Source organism: Crocodylus porosus, unplaced genomic scaffold (assembly GCF_001723895.1).
Source record: "Crocodylus porosus isolate Cpor-Errol unplaced genomic scaffold, CroPor_comp1, whole genome shotgun sequence".
In the NCBI taxonomy this organism is placed as follows: Eukaryota; Metazoa; Chordata; order Crocodylia; family Crocodylidae; genus Crocodylus; species Crocodylus porosus.
The window spans coordinates 60,104,903-60,113,691 of NW_017728949.1; the positions used below are offsets into that span (position 1 = coordinate 60,104,903).

Consider the following 8,789-nt stretch of genomic DNA (forward strand, 5'->3'; position numbering starts at 1 on the left):
AGCCTTCATTTTGGTGAACAAGCCCATCTTAGACTCTTCTTGTAAAATAAGCTCTCCGTTCTTTTAATTAATCACTCTCCACACCTGTTCCACTTATAACTCATTTTTCTTGAGCATGGATAGCCTGTACATATTCCAGAGGAGGTCTCTTAGTGCCTTGTACCAAGTGTTGATATTTCCTAATCTCCACATTGTCCAATACATTCATATTTTGTATTTCTTTTTGGCTTAGACCAACATGGCTACCAAATACATCCCTGAAAGCTGGCAGAAAACTTTTTGTATGGCCAAATCACATCGGTTGTTCACAGTTACCCTAGAATCAGCCAAAACAACCAGGTCTTCCTCTATCATTTCTAACTGAGGAGCTCCCAACTTATGGCAGAAATATAGTCTTTGAGGACCAGTTTATGGTACAGTTATACTGCTTCCCTTGAACTTGCCAGGATTTGATCCAAAGAAAGGACAAGACCTAAAAAATCCTTATTCCCCCCCCCAATGCTCCTAAAAAGATTATGTAATTTGATTAAACCCCGGAGAACAAGAACAATACTATAAAACAGTAGTTTAAACATGCAGTACTATAAGAGTCGTGAGACATTTCTACAATGCATTGAAACATGTTCGGGAGCTCCATTATGAAGATACACCCTCCCTGCCCACGTCATCCCTCTGCGCATACTTCCCGATCTAAAAAAAAAAAAAAAAGTAGTTATGTAGCTATCATTTGAGTAGCGCTAACTAGCTTGAGGCAAAGCAGTATTGGGCACACACCTAAAATCAAATATGTGGATAAGCCCTGACTGACCGAACAGGGCATATTTTCTGAGCTGTGCTGTTAACACTGTGCACCATAATACAAACCACTGCAGGCCAACCTTTTTGGCAGGCATGCCACAAAGTAACCCTTCACCCTCCATGAGTGCCACTGATCCCCTTCCCCTACACATGATCTACTGCTCAGCTTTCTCTTCCCTGCACTGCTGCTCTGCTTTCTGGTTCCTGACCTGATGCTCTGATTTCTGTTCCCTGTTTATCTGCCACTGTGCTGCCTGCCCCCTCCCCAGTCAGCTGCGTGCCACTTGTGACATCTGTCATGGGTCGGCCACCTCTGGTATCAACAAACCCTTAGTTCCTACAGACCCTTAGCGATCCAGTGACTTTTACACATGCAAGATCATACAACACTGCAAAAATCCAGCATGTGTACCACAATTTGAGCAACAGTAAAAGGTGACAGAACCCCACAGGCAAGTATGTGCCATGCAGTTCATCTTCTGGAGTGGCATTAATTCTGTTTGCATCTACACTACTGCAAATGCAGGGTAAAATCTCCTGTGGTCAATAAATTTACACCTCCAAAAGCAGCAGACTCAATGTGCAGCTGAGGCCTGTCCAGAGAATACAACAGGAGTCTACCCATTGCACAGTGAAGAGGAAAACCTCAGTCCTGCCAATAAAGAGTCCCACAGAAGTTATTTGGGCCCACTTGTGTAGATATCATTGCAACCTAAGTGCCATAAGAAGCACAGCTGCCTTGTCCATAGCATCTAATCCTAATCACAGACACAGTGACCAGCATAATCACCTTGATTCAAGAATCAAAGTAGATATGACATATAAAAAGAAATGATGAATTTTGAGGTGCTCAGCACCCACTGGATCTCATTTTGGACAAACCTATAGGACTTCTGAGCCTGTCTTATCAATTAGTCATTGAAGTTCACAGTTCAGGATGCAGAAAAAACAAAACAAAAAGGAGGCTGCAGGCCAGTATTTGTTCAGCTAAATGAAAGCTCATAAAAACCTCGTCATCATAGAAGTATGGGATGGGAAGGGACCTCAATGGTCATCTGGTCCAAACTCCTGCATAAAGGGTTTTTTTGCAGCTGCATGCATCAGACTGATTCATGTGGAGTCTGTGGTCCACCAAAACCCCCTGATCCTTCTCAGCAATGCTACCACCCTGCCAATTTTCTCCCATGGCTATGGCACCTTACATAAAGGAGACACAACTACAACCCAACATTTAAAATACCAACGCTCTGCACAGACTGGATGCTTAGTCTCCTGCTGCTCAAAGAAACAAATCTGCACTTTGCTTCAGAAGCATTTCTCTTGGGTCTCCCAGTTCATCAGTTGTTCATAAAGTAACGTGGGAAATACTGTGTGGGCAGAAAGAGTATGTTGGTACTTTATTCAGGATTTGATTAAAATCACTTTGTTCACAGGTGTCTTAAAAAACAACAAAATTAAAGATTTTCTATCTCATTAATTTTTCCACGGCTCTTTGTCTACTTAATAAAATGAATTTATATCCTGTTTGCCAAATGGTACTACACGCTTATCAGTTTCCTTGCAGTTTTGCTATGGTAACCAGCTCCAGTCCCAGGAGGAAGGAGGAGATGATGCAGATATTAAAACTGGTTCCCTCAGCTCCATAGCCTGAAAACTAAAAATGTATTATGGCAGCTATTTCAGGCAATCTGTTCTTGCAAAAATGTTCAAGGCAATGGGAAAATGCAGAGATCTATTTTGGGGTCGGTTTCTATCCCTTGTCCATGCAAACATTAGAGCGTAGTGAGCATTCCTTCCCCTCCAAGCTGGGAAAAGGCTAGGTTATAAGAGACTGGGTCACTTGCATATTATTTCTAGATGTGATGTTTATCTGGCTCCCATTCTTGCAGCATTTGAGCAGCTCACGATTTAAGGTATTTATCCTAGCAAAATCCTGTGTGCAAGAGAAATACTATTACCCCCATTTCCTGGGCGAGAAAAAAAAACCTAAGAGCTAGATTCTGAAGAGGAGTTCAACGACAGAGAGACAGAGACCTAGTGGGGCTTTCAAAAGCACCTACCTCCCCTTCAAATTAAAGGCTAACTCTTAGTTTGGACAAGAAAACTAGAGTAGGTGGCTTCTGATTGTTTTCACCTTGATTTTCATTCGTGATCACAAGTGGGATGTTTGTATTAAAAATATTGCAGGAAAATATTGGTTTCTAATGTTGTTTCCTTGGGGCGATAAGGGAAAAAAATGGAAACATTTCTGCTCCACTTGTTTAAAGTTCCTGAAACCTTGAGGTTATAAAACAAAATCTCAAGCTCAATCTAGCCCAACATTTCATAAATGTCTGGAAGCAGCCTGGTGGCTCAGGGGTCCAGGGAAAGCCTTGCGGAACGATCATAAGCAGAATAAAATATCAGCTTCAATCAATAGGCTGCTTTTCTCTACCACATCTCTGTTGGATTATTCAAACACCAGATGCTATTCTATATATAATTGAGAGAGAGCAATATGTTTAAGAGGGCTATTGTCAAGATTATTTTATTAGTTTCTACCTGTGCCTCTAACAACAGTAACACTACTAAAGTTAGGAGAGGGTTCCCCCCCACCCCTCACTTTTTTTTTTTTTTTTTTTTTAGGTGGTGGAGGAGAAGAAAAGAGGGGGGTTAATTTTTTTTGACTCGTCTGTTATATTTTCAAAGTCAGTCTCCTACAAAACTAACTAGACAGGACATTCTTTGCTTTTGCAACAGTGTAATGGAGAGTTTCCTTTTCTCTAACCACCATTTTATGACCCCCAACCCAGACCCATTCAGTATTTGAATTCCCGTTGTATTAGGTTTGGTAAAATCCAATTTAAAAGACAAACACACACCAAGCCTAAATCTGGGGTTTCAACTGGCTTGGCATGCTTTGAAACATGAAGGCGAGCTCAGTGCGTGGCTTTCTAATTCCCTGCACATGTAAAGCATAATGCACTACAAACAGCAAATTACACATTCCTCCTTTCCGGAGTTCAGCGCTTCCCAGATCTCAAAAAACTCATTCCATGGGAAATGTATTGTTAAATTGATTATCAGTGTAGCAGTGTGCCTAAAAGCAGACAGGACAAGACAGTTTCTAGACTATATCGTATGGTGTCTGGGTGGTGAATCCACAAGATGATTTGATTATTTTCGGCTGGGGCAGACATGGTGTTTAGTTTTGCTTATGAGAGTTTCCTCTCTGTTACTAAGAAAAAAAATTATGCAAAAGGCTTCATGTCTATCAAGAATGCAATCAAAGCATAAAGTATGACAGGCTACAGAGGCCCTATTAGGGCGATAGGAGCCCAACATACTTCTATGGTGCTCTACTACCACGTCTAAGCATTGCCAGATTCTAAAAGTTTAGCTGTGAAGAGTTAAGAGTATATATATATATGAATAATACATATCATTTTAGAAATTTAATTTGAAATGGGCAGCCATTTTAAACTATTCTAATAAACGACCATGAACCACAGGTTGCCTCTGTACATGCTACCTGAATAACGAACTGGAACAGTTACTGTCAGAGCCAGAGGTAAAACCAAGACCAAAGTTAACATAAGTCATTAACTAAGCTGCAAAAATCAATTAACTTACACAGTCTTCCTGTTCATGCAATGCTGATTTTAGTCACTAACCTATACACTGGAGCCATGTGCTAACACAGTACAGCGCTATTACGGTAATACAGCTAGGCAGTATAAATTATCTTAATGTTTGATCAGTAAAAATCAAAGATGTTTACAGTAAAATACAAGTAAAGTAAGAAGGGGGGGAGGGTTGCTTTTGATTTTCAAGTTTAAATCAACCAATCATAGGATTGCAAGCTGAACACCTCCAATGGCAAAAAGAGCACTGGGCACAGAAAATGTTGGAAACCAATTCTCAGAGCATGCTTCAGCAGCTGCAGTCGGGTGTCCCCATCCTTGCTCTTCTCTCTGTGCACACAGCATGTCACGGATCCCCTCCTGGACACAGCAATGGGCCATAACTACAGTCTTGCTAGGACTTACATGCACGCAACATTGAACTTATGATTTTGGTGGGACTACTCACATGCATGAAGTTAAACTCTTTGCAGCATCATAGCATACAAGTTCAAAGAAAGGATCAGGCTTTACCTACTGCTGCTGCCAAATATAGTTTTACATATTCTTCTTGTGAGCAGTTTTCTTCACAGAAATACTTCAGTGTTAGCTCACTAATGCAGGCTCTCCTTGGGAGATCTGCTGACAAAATCAGTAACTGCCTGCTGCGAGTTTTCTAATCATTTTCCATTCTTGGTATAACAATGCTTCTTGAGAAAGAGGCCTTAATGTTCAGGTTAGACTACTGAAAGAGGATTTCTTACATGCCATTTGTGACGGGGTCTGCTCAGGGGCTGGTGTATACAGTGAAAATGAAAAATGAAGCTATCAACAATCCATAACACCAATTTATCCTCCAACCCGGAACTGATCTGCAAGGCCTTTAGATTGGAGGTGGGGAGAGGGAGGGGTACGTGTGTAATATACTATAAAATATACTACATAATAGTAGTTGTGTGTGTATAGTAATTAATAGTGTGTGTACATACACATCACACACACACCCACCAAGAGGCCTTGCAGGTTAGTTCCCTGTTGGAGGATAAACTGATGTTATGGATTATACACACACAATGCTCGGCAGTGGGGTGACAACATATTCTCTCTCAACACAGTGAAAATTAAAAATGGCTTAATATAATTTTGCAAAACCTGAGCACAGAATTTCATTCATTTTTTAGAGGACAGAATAATTTAAGCATTTTAAAAATAGTAACTGCTGAATCGAGAGATACATACATGAAACAAGTGACACTTTTTTTCCTTGATACAATATGCTCTACAGATTTGGTGTTTACTAACAATTGTTTCAGATCACTTCGCCAAAATCTTCATGCAAACTGCTTTCTAGAGTCTAGGATCCTACAGTCTCACATTTCATAGGATTGTCATTGGTTTGCTGCTAGCTGCAATCACAAGCCCTGCGTATATTCTTCCCAGCCAAAAGGCAGATGTTCTTCTCCCACTGATATTTTCATGGACTCATACGCAGAAGAGAAACACAAAACATGTCTCAGTCATGATCTGCCCGTGGGGATAGATATATAATATATAGATATCTGTATCTATACTTATCTATAGATCTATATATAACTATATATATTATATTATTTTATATATCATTATATCTTATACTTTTATATATTTTAAAAGAACAAGAGACTATAAATATAGACGCAGCTTTAGCAAATAGCTAGCTTAAAAGGAAATTTTTCTAGTCAGTCGTGGTTTTCTTTCCAGTAGTTTTCTTTCACATATGTTTCCTCTGGGATTCGACTGGAACTATGTTTTTTCCAGTCACTGAATGATAAGGGGCCCTGGAGGAGAATGTACTGTCCTGACAACATGCTGGCGCCACACCAACTACAAGAGGTATTTCTGTGTCGAAGTTTTCCTGGAACACTTTCTGCTCTCAGCTCCGGGAGGTCTGCGGAGTGGCAGAGCCTGGCAGGTCTGAAATGCGAGGGAACGAGCACTCTTAAGTCAGATTTGGTATTTGCCCATCCCCACTTAAGTTTTGTGCATCTTCAAGTACATCTTGCCCACGATGCCTGTCGCTGGTTCCAGCGCAGGGTTTCTCACGGATCAGACTAACTGTTGGTTTTCTTCACCAGTCTGTGAATTTGGAGCAACCATGTGGGAGCAGGATTACTGCAAGAGAAACTGTAGTGCTTCAGCTGGGGCTTTTACATATGCATGTGTAGATATGCAGCAGCATGACACAGGACTTTAGGGGAGCTTTTATCATTCTCTCCCTCTCCTATTGCAACTTCTCTCCCCTCGTTCAACCTATGCTGTCCATTAGTTCTTGCTCCCATAATGTCTTCTCTATCCCTGCTGCTCCTCTTCACCCCTTGCCTCCCTACACCCTCCTCGCTCCACACTCCTGGATCCGTGTCGGCATGGAGAGCGGAGTGCCATCAGAGGACAAGTCTGACCACCTTCACGGCCGGCCCCAGCCACCGGGGGCTGCTCTGGTGGGTGCCATCAGACACGCCTGGAGCATGCACAGAGAAAAGTCAGGCCATGGCCTCATGGCCGGTTCTTAACAAGAGGCAGGTGAAACTTTCTGAAGCTTCAGGCAGGAGATCTGGACCTAGAGAAAGAGAAGCTGAGCTTCACGCTAGTCAGAATGGATTCAATCCCCTAATGAGTAGAAGAATATACAAGCCCGAGAAGAAAGTAACCAAACCATGGCCTTTCTAAACTAAAAAAAAAACCTCTTTAGATATAGCTCTGAAGATCAGGCTGCTCTTACCTTTGAGCACAAAGGGCTGATGGCAACGGGTCCCTCCAGACCAGAAATCCACTGGTGATGGTGCACAAGTCCACAGCTGCCACTCATGTACGTGTTTCCAAAAGGCAGGACTAAGCCTCACAACCATCACTGAAACCATGCAAGCCGAGGCCTGTACCACACTAGCAATATATGCTATGCTCATCAGGAACAGACTCTAAATGGTGCAAATTTGCAAATTTGTTGGCCAAGTACCATGGTGTCTTTCATTAGTAACAAGAAAGCACTTCTGTTTTAAAAAGGAAAATAAATGAAAAGCCCCAGTCTTTCCATCTGCCAGCTCATACAGATCTGTTACAATACTCGTGGCAATCCTACGCTAGGATACCGTCAGCACATCACCGCTTATTTACTGCTTTCACTTAAAACCATGGGGGTAACAGAAAATAAAAGGTTCACCTAGTTCCAGAAAAGTCTTCTTTTTTCTGGGAGAGAACAACCTTCAAAAGCTCAGCAGGAGCAAGTGAGTGCCCCAGGTGCAGTGGGTGCGTTCAACTCATCTTTTCCCCCTGGGGTGGACGGGGAAACAGAATGGCTGCAAATGGGTTGACAAAAAACAGCATGAAGTGTTTTAAAGGTAAGAACATTTTCCCAGCTCCTTTTCTTGGGCTGTATTTTAAATGACGTCGGGGACAACTGCAGTGTTATCAGCAGGTGCCGTTTTTTAAAGCAGTTCTGTAAGTCTAGTCTAGAAAACTGACATACATAGGCTTGGCAAGATTTGATTTTTCAAAAACTGATAAACAGTGATTTTACCTGACACTCCCCGATCATCAAAATTTCAAAGTTTATAAAAAGGAAATGTAAAAAAAAATAAAAAATAACAAAATCCAGGACATGTGTAAGGAAATCCAGGGCAGGAGGCCCCATGCGTACATGTGCGCGTGCACACGGAGACTGCTGCAGGCCGGGTGGGGGGAGCCCTGGCTGCGCCGCCCGCACACTCCTCCTCTGGCAGCAGCCCAGGCAGCTGCTACAGGAGACGGGGCCATCTTGCTAGGGCTGTGCTGGGGGCCAGGAGTGATGGGGCAGGTTGGAGGGGCAGGGCTATGCCATCTAGGAGCCTGGGAGCCCGTTGCTGCCACCTGCTTGCTCTTCCCAGGTCCCAGCCAGGGGGGGGATCAAGCATCAAAACTCCCCGTGAGCCCAGCCTGGGCCCTGCCTGGTTAGGGCAAGGGCCAAACTCCCAGCGAGCCCAGCCTGGGCCCTGTGTGATCAGGTATGCTTTACTGATTTATGGACAATTATTTTTTTTTTTTTTTTATAGTAAAACGTGGTTTTATAAAACTTGTAACAGTATACCACCATTATTAAACTGTCTGCCCCTGACATCCCTAATTTTGTGCAATCCTGAAAAGTTAAATTGATAAAAACTGGGGGAAAAAAAATCTAAATTCATAGATTGTAAGGGGCTGGAAGGGACCTTGGAAGATTTCACAGATTTCATAGACATCAGGGCTGGAAGGGACCTCAGAAGATCATCGAGTCCAGCCCCCACCCCCAAAGGGCAGGAAGTCAGCTGGGGTCATAGGATCCCAGCAAGGTAAGCATCCAATTTACTCTTGAAGGTGTTCAATGTAGGTGCTTGAACC

The 8,789-nt window shown here is 42.6% G+C and overlaps 1 protein-coding gene across 2 annotated transcripts in view; it reads right to left on the reverse strand.

The window, feature by feature from the left end:
- ADCY5 (adenylate cyclase 5) overlaps positions 1-8,789 on the reverse strand; it is a 319,280-nt gene that overhangs the window by 143,377 nt on the left and 167,114 nt on the right. The gene's annotated exons all lie outside the window — the stretch shown is intronic.